The sequence below is a fragment of the Stegastes partitus genome, unplaced genomic scaffold (genome assembly GCF_000690725.1).
Source record: "Stegastes partitus isolate 25-593 unplaced genomic scaffold, Stegastes_partitus-1.0.2 Scaffold104, whole genome shotgun sequence".
In the NCBI taxonomy this organism is placed as follows: Eukaryota; Metazoa; Chordata; class Actinopteri; family Pomacentridae; genus Stegastes; species Stegastes partitus.
In genome coordinates, this window is record NW_007577835.1 from 267506 (window position 1) to 280402 (window position 12897).

Genomic DNA, 12897 nt, shown 5'->3' on the forward strand with positions numbered 1-12897 from the left:
CTCATGATATGTCTTTAAGCGTATGAGAAAACTCAATATGGACATATTAAAAGTGTAAAAAACTAAGACATTTTTACCAGAGGGACATTCAAGTGTGGCTGCATTTCATTTTCAACCTCCAGGACCATGGTTTGTGCACATTTCCTTAATGAAAATGCGGTGCTGCAATGAGTAGTCGTTATTAAAGCACGTATTTACACCGTTGATTCACTTTTTATGTAGAGTTTGTCTGCTGTGAAGCCCAAAGATTTTAGATACAACCATGAGGGGGTGCTATTGCACACCTGTTAATAGTTGTTGAGGTTTATTTAGGCATATATAAATGTATATATTTACAGTGACCTAAACAAGTGAACTAAACTGGCAATAATACAGTGCACATTCCCAAACAAATAATCGAACAAAGTGACATCCAATGAATATGGGACTCATTTTATATCCAGATGTTTGTATCACGTGCACATAGGGGAAGATTTCAGAAGGGTGCAGGGGATACACTCCTCTCAATATTTAGAATGTAAGCATTGTTTCCAAACTGAAGACACATAAGAGGAGTAAATCATGCCCATGTTCAGCAGGGATAATATTAAAGTTGGTCATGAATGAATGTTTGAACGCAGGAGCCTTACTACATTGTCCATACACTGCTTAATCCTCACTAGGGTTGCGGGGGGCTGGAGTCTATCCCAGCTGACTCAGGGCGAAGGCAGGGGACACCCTGGACAGGTCACCAGTCTATCACAGGGCTCCACTTACAGACAGACAACGAAGCACACTCACATTCACACCTTCGGACAATTTAGAATCACCAATTAACCTCAACATGTTTTTGGACCTTGTGGGAGAACCCGGAGAGAATCCACACTGCACAGGGAGAACATGCAAACTCCAGGCAGAAAGATCCCGGGTGTCCTCACTGGGACTCAAACCGGCGACCTTCTTGCTGCAAGGCAATGATGCTAACCACTGCGCCACTTTCTTACTGCATTGTATTATATTATATTTTGAATTATCACCTGTTGCCTGATGTTAGTGTTTTCCTTTACATAAATAAAGTTGTTTCCACCTTAAATCAATGCACAGAAGTTACTAGCCAGCGTATAGCAATTCACAAGAATGCAGGAAATTAAGTATTTGACCCCCCACAGCCACAATTAATGTGTCCTATCTTGATATTCAACCAAAATCTATGGAAACTTAGTTTTATAATGATGTGAAATAGCAACACAGACTGAAGCATCACATTGCCTTGATAATGTGATCAAGTAGTAATATTGCCGCTGATATTACTACTGATTTGTAAAAAAAATCAACAGCAAACCTTGAAGGTGCATGCTATTTTTTAAAACTTAGATTGGAAAGAAACCCTGAACATTGAAATACAGATTTATATAAGGAAAACACAAAGGAGGTATAATCTGGACTAGGCTAAATCATCTGTCCTGAGCATATAAACCAGCACACCTCTGTGACCTGCTACCCTCTGGCCGGCACTTCAGGTCTCTAAGCACCCGAACATCCTGGCACCAGAGCAGCTTCTTCCCTCAGGCCATATCTCTCGTGAACAATCAGTCACTAAATTATTAAAGACTCCTGTTACTCTACCTCTGTACATTATCATGACATGTGCAGTTCTGCAATTTCATGTGCAATATTGTAATTTAAACTGTTTTCTAATTTATTAGTCTGGTTTAGTCAAGTTTATGTTTTTATATTTTAATTGCATTGTACTTTGTGTATGATGACAATAAAAAAGTATTCTATTCTTTTCTGTCTCTTTTACACAGTACTTTTTATTTACATAGTGCTTTTATACTTTTCTTTTACATATAACATTTCATTTTGATTTTTTTTAGATTTAGATTTCTATATTTATTGCCTCTCTTGTTATTGTTGTGTGCCACAGTTTTTATTCACCATGTCAAATTCCTTGTGTGTGGCAGCTCACTTGGCAATAATCTGTATTCTGTATAAACCAACTATTTTATACTCTGAGGTATATTTTGGCCCAGGTCATACACCGGTATAGATTGGCGGGGGATAAATCGGACCTGCCACACCTGTAAGAAGTGTAACAGGCGGCCGGTTAGCTGAGGGGAAGCCTCCCGCTGTAACAAGTCCTCCATCAGTTGACAGTCACCTGTTGTCCACACGGCTGCGCTCACACACCGCTCACCCTGTGGCTGGGCTGCCGCTCTGCGCATGCGCTCTGCTCTGACGGAGCGGAGACCATTTCCTTCCAGCAGCAGGCCTCGCACGGCTCGCGATACACACACGCAAACATACACACATATGCGGACACAGGAGAGACAACCGTCAAAGCAAAGCCACGTTTGGGATTGTCTAATCTTCACTCCGCACAACCTGGATGCGCCCCGACCGCAGGAGTCATCCTAATGGGCCTTCATCGCTAATTTGCAGCCACATCTGCTCGACAGCACCCGGGTATCTTTTGGGTGAGTTGGCCACAGCGCAGTGACTGTTTTGTCTCGGTTTGTTGCTGCTGCTGCCGCTGCAACGTTTTTAGCAGGAGGAGGGTCCGGATAGAGCACAAGGCAATGTCATTATCTTTGGCTCTGTGGTCGGTTTTAGCCTCCGCTTTACTTTACGCTCACAAAGAGCATTAAAATGCTTTGTTGTGAGCTGGTGCCGCTGTGTGGAGCTAACGTTAAACCTGACTGAGAGCGTTAGCATTAGCTGCTAGTTAACGTGCAGTGTAACGTCATGAGATCCATTATCGGACACAATTTAGCGTTATGCTAGGTTTTACCAGATTTTACCTCTGTTGTCTACTCCCCAATACATTAGTAAGAGTTGACAGTAGAACAGAAAACACACGGACAAAGCAAGCTAAAATTATGTTGTTGTTCGTTTGTGTTGCCCACAGTTAAGTTCGTATTATGGACGATTTTGCGGCTGTGCCCAAATCCTCCTAGTCACCCCCTTTTCTCTCCTCTGATTCCATAGTCGGACACCTCGGTCGTGCCTCACGCCTTGTGTTGTTGACCTTTTTCTTTGGCTCTCCTCCCTGTTGACACGGTGTGATCCATTACTGTAGGGAAGTCAGTACAACAGGGAACCATGCAACATTGTGTTAGAGGCGAATGACTGAATTTGAATTGTATAAAATATGGTGGATGTGATTATAGAGGGTCAGCCAGTGTGTCGTTGAAATAACAGCCCTTTGCATTTTACACCTGTGCAGCCGCTGTGGTCTGGCCCTTTAGCATTGTTTAGCATTTTGCTTAAAAATAAGGACTGCAAGCACGAAAAAATGCTGTGTCCGATAATGGACCCAGTAATTGTAACCTCCTCCGCGATGCACTAGATCACAGGGATCGAGCTGAGGTCCAGCCCCTTGCCTTGAGGAAACATTGATCTCTCCACTGAACATATTTTACTGGAAAATTATCTTTGTCGTTACAACCATTAGCATTTCTCTTGGTTTTAGGGGAATGCATGTCATTGAATCTAAATGTGCAGAAGAAACAGTTACGACGGAGTTATCATGTAGTTAATGACAACAGATAACCGTTAAAGCACTGTTGTGATGTTGTTATGAGACTGTGATACTCTGTTCATCCCTCAGGGAAATAGTTTTTCTCTTGGCATCTTCAACAGAGAGGTCAGAGGTCAGGTTAAGCAACAGAACACCATCTGGGAACTGGTTCAACTCCATTTCCAGCTCAAGGACACTTTCAGAGGGTGGATGCTGGCAAAATCAGGTTAAGCGACATGAAATGCATCATCAATAGCTGCGATTATATCCATACTTTTTTTTTCCCCCATGTAATTGGTAGCTCATGAAATGCACCAGCATAAGGTCTGCTGCAGCTTTGGCATCAGCTCCTTACTCAGTGCTTCAAGGTAACAGTCTGTCTGAAATGTTGAAATGTACATACCTTTGCAAGCCATGGCATGACTGACAAAAGCAGTGTAGTCGCTGTAGTGTATTGTTACTTTACATGGTGTTCCTATGTAGTTTAGGTGAGGGCTCTCTGACTGCTCTGCTTTGTAGCACGCCTAATCAGTTCTGATCTCACTCCTGGGTTGTTTTCAGGGAACAAATCATATGATTAGCTTATTATCTCAGTGCCTGTGCTTGTTATCTGACATGTTAGCGTGTTGTGGTAACTCAAAATCTGTGGTATCATCTGTCCAGATCTTGTTGCCTATTTTAATAACTGATTGCCTCAGCAGGTTTGACCAGCGATTAGCGTTTGCATTCTAATCTGGATATAGACGCTGGCAAAATGACTGATTGGACAGATAGTTGGGTTGGTTCTTCTTGGTACTTAAATCACACAACTCTGTTTTTATTATGTAATGGCTTAGAGGTGACTCCTTAATTGCAATTTGAGAGAAAAAACATCAGCTGTAAGGAAAGGTTTCCTTTGTTTGTTACTTTGCTCCCAGATGGTTGTTATCGTGTTTTCATGCCCACCTGTCTTAACTCCCATGCCAGTAAAGTGAGTGCAGAGTCCTGATGAGGCAGCACGGCAGCTTTGGGTTTTCTATTAGAGAAATCTGTTACCGAGATTGGTTGGAGCGAGGTGGGTGTGTGAGAGCTTGGCATTCATTATCCCCAGAGGTATCTGGTGAACCAGACTGCAACATGTTAGGAATCCATATGCTGTGTCTGCCATGGCTAACCTGCTGCCGCAACACTAGGATGTACAACACAGTGCATCAGGAGTCTCCTCTAAGAGTAAATGCAGAGAATTTTTAAAAAAATTTCATATATAAATTCATGTGATTTCTATGTAAGGTAAATGCCATACTTGCATTAAGCTGATAATATCTTATTTCAGGTCATACTGTAACATACCAGCCCTCTAAACTGACTCTGATCTGAGAAGTGAGACTGCAGCGCTCTATCTGGAAAGTCGAACCGATCTAATAAGGTGGCCGAAGCCTCACGGATGAAACTTTCGACCGCACTTAGTTCACTCTTTCCTTATCTTCTCTTTGTCAATAGCGTTCTACCCATGTCACTGACTGACTGATGGCTAGAATGGAGTAGTCTAATCGAGGTGCAGCTTGACGAGGACTAGAGGTGACAGGACAAGTCTGCAGGCCTAGCTACACGTCGGTTCCCGTCTATTTAGCGATGAGTTATAAGAGACGGGGGCGCTGGCTGTTCGATCCTTAAAGCTGTGAGGAGCTGAGCTGTGTTACTGTCTCATGGTAAGCTTTGAGCTGGGCTTATGTGCTCAGCAGGGAAGTAATGGCTCCTCTGTCTGTACACTGACCATCTCATTGCACATTTGAAGCCTGTCCAAAGCCCTGCTGACCTCGACACAATGACCGCGTTTAGCTCGTTTTGCCCCTCCAGACTCTTCTCTCCAATGCCCACTGTCTTTTTAATCAGCAAGTGCAATAACGGGGGGAGAGATTTATCGCGGTGATTTTGGTGCAGAGCTCAACGGTATACTGACCCTCATGAGCAACAGGACATCACAGGTGGTGCAAGACATACAATAGGCTGTATCACATCATTCCGCGTAGCTGCATTCAGCATGATTTATTTCATGGTTGTGTGCATTTCAGCAGTCTGGTGTGGTGCGTTCGTAGCTGTAAAATGAAGAGCAATGAGTTACTAGAAGCACATGAGTGTCTATCCAAACACACTGTGTGCATTATGATGTATTTTATTGCGGCTGATAAGGTGTGTGCACATTCTGAGTAATGCATTTTTACTGTAGACCTTGCAAGATGCAAAGTGGCAAGTCATGCACGGTCCACTTGTATAGGAAGAGTGACAGAAAGTGAAACAGGCAGCGGATCTGCACTGCACCTGCACTGCTTCCTCTTTTTAAATTCTGTGGAGAGAGAATAGGTGCATCATGCCACAGTACTGTACACAGTTGTTGGCGAGGTGCAGCAGTTACATTTTTTTCCAGCTGGTAAATGATGAAGATGTTGTTTGTGCGGACTGTCTCTCTGTTTGATTTCTGTTGAGGATGCTGCTGCATTGCCTTCTCATCATGCTCCTAATTAGATCAAAAATGGTCCTGTTAAAATATAAACACTGATAATTGCACATGTCTTTGGGCTGCAGCTAATGATTATTTTAATTGCAGTTTTTTCTGCCGATAAAATGTCAAAAATAGTGAAAAATGTTCGTTTTTCAAACCCCAAATGAATGCCTTCATTTTGCATGGTTTGTTCAACAACGTCAACAGTCCAAATCTATATGTATTCAGCTTACTCTCACAAAGGACTGACAAAAACACCTAAAAAAAATAAGAAGGGAAAACCAGTAAAATGTCAAGTGCATTTGCTTCGGACATTAATCATTAATCCCTTGTCAAAATTGCTGCAGATTAATTTTTTTGTCTGTTGATGAATTTAGTAGTGAACGAGTTATTTCAGCTCTGACTGTCATTTCTCCATAGGGTTTAGGTTATTTGTCATACTAATCCCCACTGTTTGAAGAAAACTGACCAAAATTGTAAGAAAAAATTCCACAAAAAAACTGGGTTGCCTCTAAAAAAAGAAAAGAAAAGTCAGCACCTGCAAGAAAAAAGCCCACAATCATCATCGACCCTTAGTATTTTTCACTACTGCCTTGTTACTCCTGTATCTTCTCTGTTCAGCACCTGCTGAGCTATGATAGAGGCAACCCACCACATCCCCTCCCTCCTAGTGATCTTGCTGCCCAGCATAATAGTAGCATTGTGGCTGCCATCTTGCGTGCAAACTCAGCGAGGCCTCTCCATCTGGGCAGCGGCTGGACAGCTCCTTGACGGCCGCGAGGCTTCTGCTGCCACGCCTGCTGGCTGGCTGCACAATGTAGGCGATGAGAAGAGCTGCAGGCCTGACACATGCCTTAGTCTTTCACTACGCCCACAGCCTTCAAAGATTTCCCACTGGGAACCACTTGGAAAAAAAGGATAATGATAATCCAACACTTTAACATTTTGAGAACAGGCCATTTCAGACAGCGTCATATTTTGTTACCCTGTTCAAGTGTTGCTACTGGACTTGTGGGGACAAGCGACAACACGCTGCACCCAAGCAAATGGTTTTATTTTGAACACACTCCAAATGTTGGGATTCTCTATCCCTGCACCATGTAATTGTGAACTAAAAACGGTGTGACTACCTTTCGTGTGGTAGCATACTAAGATGTAGTGGTCATAAAAGGAGCCAGATGACAACGCCCACCAGTGCCGGTTACCTGGAGCTAAAAATGCTTTAACCTGAGCTGATCAGTTAGAAATGGCATTATGAAGAATTCCTTTGGTCCAAGAAATAAATCTGCCAAGTTAACAGCTTTGTTGTAGCCAATTAGAATCTCCTCATCCTTTGCTAACCACACCGCTTGTGCACCTAAAAGCTACCTCATGGAGCAAACCAGCACAATGCAGCGGTTTGTTATTTAAATGGCAGATCGGCTTGATGACATCAGTCTGTGTTTGGGGTTTTGAAAGAGCTGATTTGAATTAATGAGGAGAAGGAAAGGTGTTAGCTGAAGGAAACAGTCCGATACTTCCTCTTGGAGTGGAATTATGCAGAAGGTCTCAGGAGCAGATGTTTCGCTGCTGCTGTAATGCCCTTTTTCATGTGAGTCATGCTGGTGACCATTCAGAGATTAGTTTTTCTAGTTGGTTGGTGTCTTTCATTTTTAGATTAGAAGGCAGTTAATGATATCACATTAGGTTCCAAACCTGTTTAGCACAGCATTACATGATGATTATAATAAGTTTAACACTGTTGATTTAATTGGTCAGCCAGCTAGTCTTCTAACAAAGGAACGTTGATATCAAAGATTTTGCCTTTGAAATTTTGAGCTGCCTTCTAATTGTAGACATCATAGAGAGTCCGTATTGATAGGGAATATTAATACCTTTTAACTTGCTTTAATGCAGGTGTGTGACATGATTCAAGTGACCTGATTTGTGTTTTAAAGGAACAGACCTGTGCTTTTGTGAAATGAACAGATAAAGTAACTACTGCTATCAGCACTGAAAGGAGTTTAGCTGATGAATAACTAAGTTCAATCCAGTGCTTGGTGTTTGCTAAAATAGCAGCTGGACTTATTAAACAGTGTCTTCACCGATAGTGTTCCAACTATGTGTTCTCTCACAGACAGAAAAGACCAGCTCCTATTTAAAAAATATATATATATATGTAGCTGTCCACACATACCGAAGCGTATTTTTACACTTTCATTCCATTTTCTTGCATTTAATGTAGTTAACTACAGTAATTGTATTTTGGGCCCGGAGCGTTTCCAAAACACAGGTGACCTACAACGACTAAGATGCCTGAACACCATTTTTGTCGACACACAAGCAGCACCTTCTGTAGAAAATATGTCAAACATGATGTTGGACCAGCAGCTGTTTGGGCTGTCTTCATTTTTCACAATTTACTTAACATATACAGCCAATTTTGACTAAATTAGCCATTTTCTACTGGAAGACATTGCGATTTGCTGGTCAGAAATCCATAATAATGATCACTCACTGTGATCTCCTGAGAAGGAATCCCATTATCATCTCATCTTTTCTGATTATTAAATTTTGGACCTGCAGCCTCAGTCTTTTTTGAATGTGAAATAATTCCGATAACCAAGACTGTACTTTTTTCCAGTCTACATCCAACCTTAACCCTGTTTTGGCTGATCCCTTATTGCTTTGACCCATCTCACAAGGAAAACTACTGACTGTCTTATGTCATGTAAGGTTTGACTTGCTTGCATCTCACGAGTATACACGATGTAAAACAGGAACTTTTTAGAAGAGCATATGCAATGTAAAAGCCATGGCGGGAGTCCTAAATTGAAAAACAATATTATACACTTTGTTTTTTTAATAATAAAATGGTGCCGACTTAAATTTGATATGATGTATAATGCACCTCAAGTCCCTGGAGATTTGTCAGTCTGTTGAGATTTTGCTATGTAAAACGCTGCTTTCCCATTAATATCTCCAGTTGTTTCTGGCTGTTCAGAGTAAAGCTGCGTATCACCAAAACCACTTTAATTTGAAACTTAAGTTGATTGTTTTTTGTTTTTTTTTGCAATGACATATCTTAATTTGTCAAAGGTTTTTTTTTTTTTCCCCACAGTGGATTTGCCTTACCATCTGGTCATTTTCACCTATACACTGTTCCCAGTAAATGCACTACTAGGTCACCCATAATCTGTGCAGTATATCTCTCACTGTCATGAATATAGACAGCTCTGCCTACATCTGCACAGCCTCAGCACTGGTGTTCTTTTCTATAGGGAGAGTTGTGCTCTGTCCCTGTTTCAGGCACATGACAAATAATCAACAAGTATCTTAGCCAAGCGGGAAGTGAGCTGTAACAAAGACCTATGCCACCACGTCATTGATATTTGGGATTTCCCACAGTTGCCTTCGCCGTCTGATCAGCCTGTTCACAACACCTTTGTCCTTCAATTTTGTGTCAGTATGTGGAAATACAGAGGCTGTCAGTAGGAAGTTGTTGGTGGTTTTTTCCCCCCCCATTTATGGAGATATGAAACCCTCCTGCAGTTATTGTGACTGTCCTAAAAAGAAAACAGGATGAATCACTGATGATGATGGTAATGACAATGAATCTTGTCTAAGCAGGGAGGCTCCAGTGTTTCCTCTTTTTATCTGTCTCCCAATGCACTCCAGAGTATTTTCTGTGCGGTCGAGTCATCGGATGCACTTCAAAGATGCAGTAAATGCTTCTGCTTTAATGATGTCACATAGAGTGCGGAAAAGTTAAGTGACCTGAATTAGGTCTGCTTTAATACAGGGTTTTCTTTTCAGGGAAGATTTTGCCTCTTCTGTTGTGTGTGTAGAATTTCCCTCAGGCTATCTTTTTAATAAAAGCATCGTTTTTTTTTGTTCTGATGTTTTCCAATCAGAGATTAAGCCAGAAGATCTGCACGGTGTAGAGATGGTTATTGTTGTCTGTGGCCTACATCTGGGCATGTTTCTGATACACCGGGTGAAGATTTACCGGGAGGTAGGTTGTAGCTGGATAGATGAATGCATAAATAGATGCATAATAATGGATTTAGAGGTGGATAGATAGATGGCCTTGTACCATTTTTTTGTACGTGGAAATCCTAGGAGCACAAGAATATCATTATCACGGAACTGTGGCCCACATGCCTTCATTCATCGCTTGAAATGTTGAGGATTAAGGGAAATAGTCAATGTCTTTCCGCTGAACCTAATACTCTGAATATGGGTGCCAGCACAGTTTTGAAATAAAAATGTTTTGTTGATAGGGAAGCTGGCATCATATTCTTTGCCAGTTGATGCAGATCAATATGTTTGTCTTTCAGCCAACATTGTCTATCTGGTAGTTCTGCCACACATCTGGGCCACTGGTACCAGGATGTTAAAGCAGTAAGGTCAGTGAGGAACGATCTTGTTGCTCCTCTAGCAGCTGTTACTGATGGCATCGTGTGAAGTCTGTTCTCCTTACTTGTAGGAATTTCATGTTGTCAGTAGTGATTGACCAGTAAAATATATATATATATATGTTTTTTTTTTTCCAGGACTGATGCTGATTAATAATAATCAAGGAGACTGATAACTAGGGATCATTTATTAACATATAATATTAAATGAGCATGTTAGACAAATACAGGTCAAAGAGACAACTACTGCTACACATACCACTGGGATGTGGGATCCGTATCCGAGTTGATCCTGGCTTGATTTGACATAATAACAGTCACTGAACACGTTGTTGTAGTGCCCCTTTAATATGTGAACTCCCACAATGCCCTTTGTTTGCCAATATGGAAGCACCCTTCTCTGGTTGCTACAGTAATAACGTAAGACCCTCCGCCTGCTTTTGCAATGAGGTTCTACAGCTAATCTACAATACGTATCATGTGTGGGTAGGTAATAAATATTAAATGGATGGGATCGTGGGATACTTTTGTTCTAAAAATGAGAATATTGGTGTCAAAATTTTGACTAACTAAAACACAAACTAAAGAAATAGTAGAATAGTAGTAGAAATGATTTTGTTTATGCCTGTTTTTTATATGTTTATATGAAGGAGAGCCTTCACATTTAGGGTTTAGTGTTAATAGGCTTGTCATATGAAATTAATCCTGTCAGCAGAACATTGCTTGAGGCTAGAGTCTACAGATAGGCAGCTACATCAGAGGTAGTAGTACATTTTAACATGAATTTATTTTATCAGGAATAGGTTAAAAAAAACAAACAAAGATACAGATATTCAGAAAAATGCAGAATATTGGATCCGATAATCAGCCAGCACCATAATTCGCCGATACTTAGGTGCCACCTCAGTATAACCACAATTTCTAAGATTGTCTTCATTCCCCGTGCTCCTCTTGCTCATCTTACGTAGTCTGTAAGAACCTTAACAACATACAGCTGAGTTAAATGAGATTTTCTTTATATAGTACCAGTTCAAAACCTATGTCATCTCATAGCACTACACACGGTAAGGTGAAGACCTGACAAACCACAAACTGCTAATGATATCTAGTAATAATGTGAGAGCTTTTACACTGGCATGTTTTCAAAACTGTAAAAGAAAAGGCAGCACTACGGTGACTCCTGTTGTAGTAAAACAAAGTGTCATGACCACTCACAGATAATATGATTAACATTGAATATCTTGTAGTGCATGTCAAGTGTTGGGAAATATTGGCTACGAAGTGTTTGTTGTTGTTCCTGGTGACCAGCACAAGCAGTCTCATCAAAATAATAGACCATTAATGAACACAGCACGAGAACTATGGAGTGTTAGTCTCTATCCACACAGGTACCTGCAAATATAATTTTTCATGAAAATGCTCCAAACCAGTAAAGATCTTATCCAGGGTAAAGCTCATTTACAGAACATCACACACAGTCTCTCATTCCATTCTCTTACCCACTCCGACGTGCGCACAAACACAATCACTTTGTCATACAGACAGATTGTCTGCTATTCTTGTTGATGTCCAGACCATGATGGGGTCAGCATCGGAGGAAAATAAAGCCACCCGGCTCAAGTTTCTGTAAAGCTCCTTCTAGAGCCTCCTGGGAATGTAAGAATGTACCAACCATTTAGGATACGCGGACCCTCCCTGCGTATTAATTCCACTTGTTTTAGTGTTAACCTCATTGTGTCAAGTAAGGAGCAGAGTTTGGATAAATGCAAGCTTGTTGATTATTATCATGGTTATTGCCAAATATGCTTCCTGCATTTAGCTCGGCCGGGCAACTAGAAGACTGTGTGTTGTTATTGGCATAGGCGCTGCCTTATGTTGTCACTGTGATGTTATTGTAGTCATAAAATGCCATTCTGTTTGTATTCTTATGCCAAGCAATGTTCTTGGACCAGCTCTGAACACTCTGTATGGCCATATATTAATATGCATTCAATGCTGGTACATTTTTATGAGCCCATGTAATGCTGTACTTTAGGTGTGAAATGCAATCTGTCATCAGGATGTTTTCTCAGGCTTCCATATTGTTTTTTGTGCAGTTCCTTCCTATGGTCCCTCAACCATGTGTCACCATCTATGTTATGGAATAGGAAAGTAGGTGCTGGAATCAATACGTGATAACAGAAAAGTGAGCAAAAGTGATTTTGAAAATGACCTAATGTAGTAATTTTTCAAGCCAAAATACTTTTTCTTGTTCTGTTCTCCAAAATGTAAACATTTCAGGCATAATGTAAGAAAGTGCATACCCTTTGGTTTTGCACTGTTCATCAGGGACACAGTACAATATAAATATGTCACCTTTTTTGTGTGTGTGTGTATTTTTTGGGCTAATTGTAATGAAAAATAGTAAAGATCCTGACAGAACCCCAGAGTAACAATAAAGCTGTGTTCACATCTGTAATTTAGTTGGTCCAGTATTAAATTTGATTTAAAATGAGGGCCAACTTCGTGCTACTCTAATATGG

The 12897-nt window shown here is 41.0% G+C and overlaps 1 protein-coding gene across 1 annotated transcript in view; it reads left to right on the forward strand.

The window, feature by feature from the left end:
* Nucleotides 1-2263: 2263 nt before the first annotated feature.
* Nucleotides 2264-12897, forward strand: part of cskl (c-src tyrosine kinase-like) — a 44492-nt gene continuing 33858 nt past the window's right edge. Inside the window, exon 1 of the mRNA XM_008277644.1 lies at nt 2264-2456. The gene's annotated coding sequence lies outside the window, so the exon portion shown is untranslated. The remainder of the gene's footprint in view (nt 2457-12897) is intronic.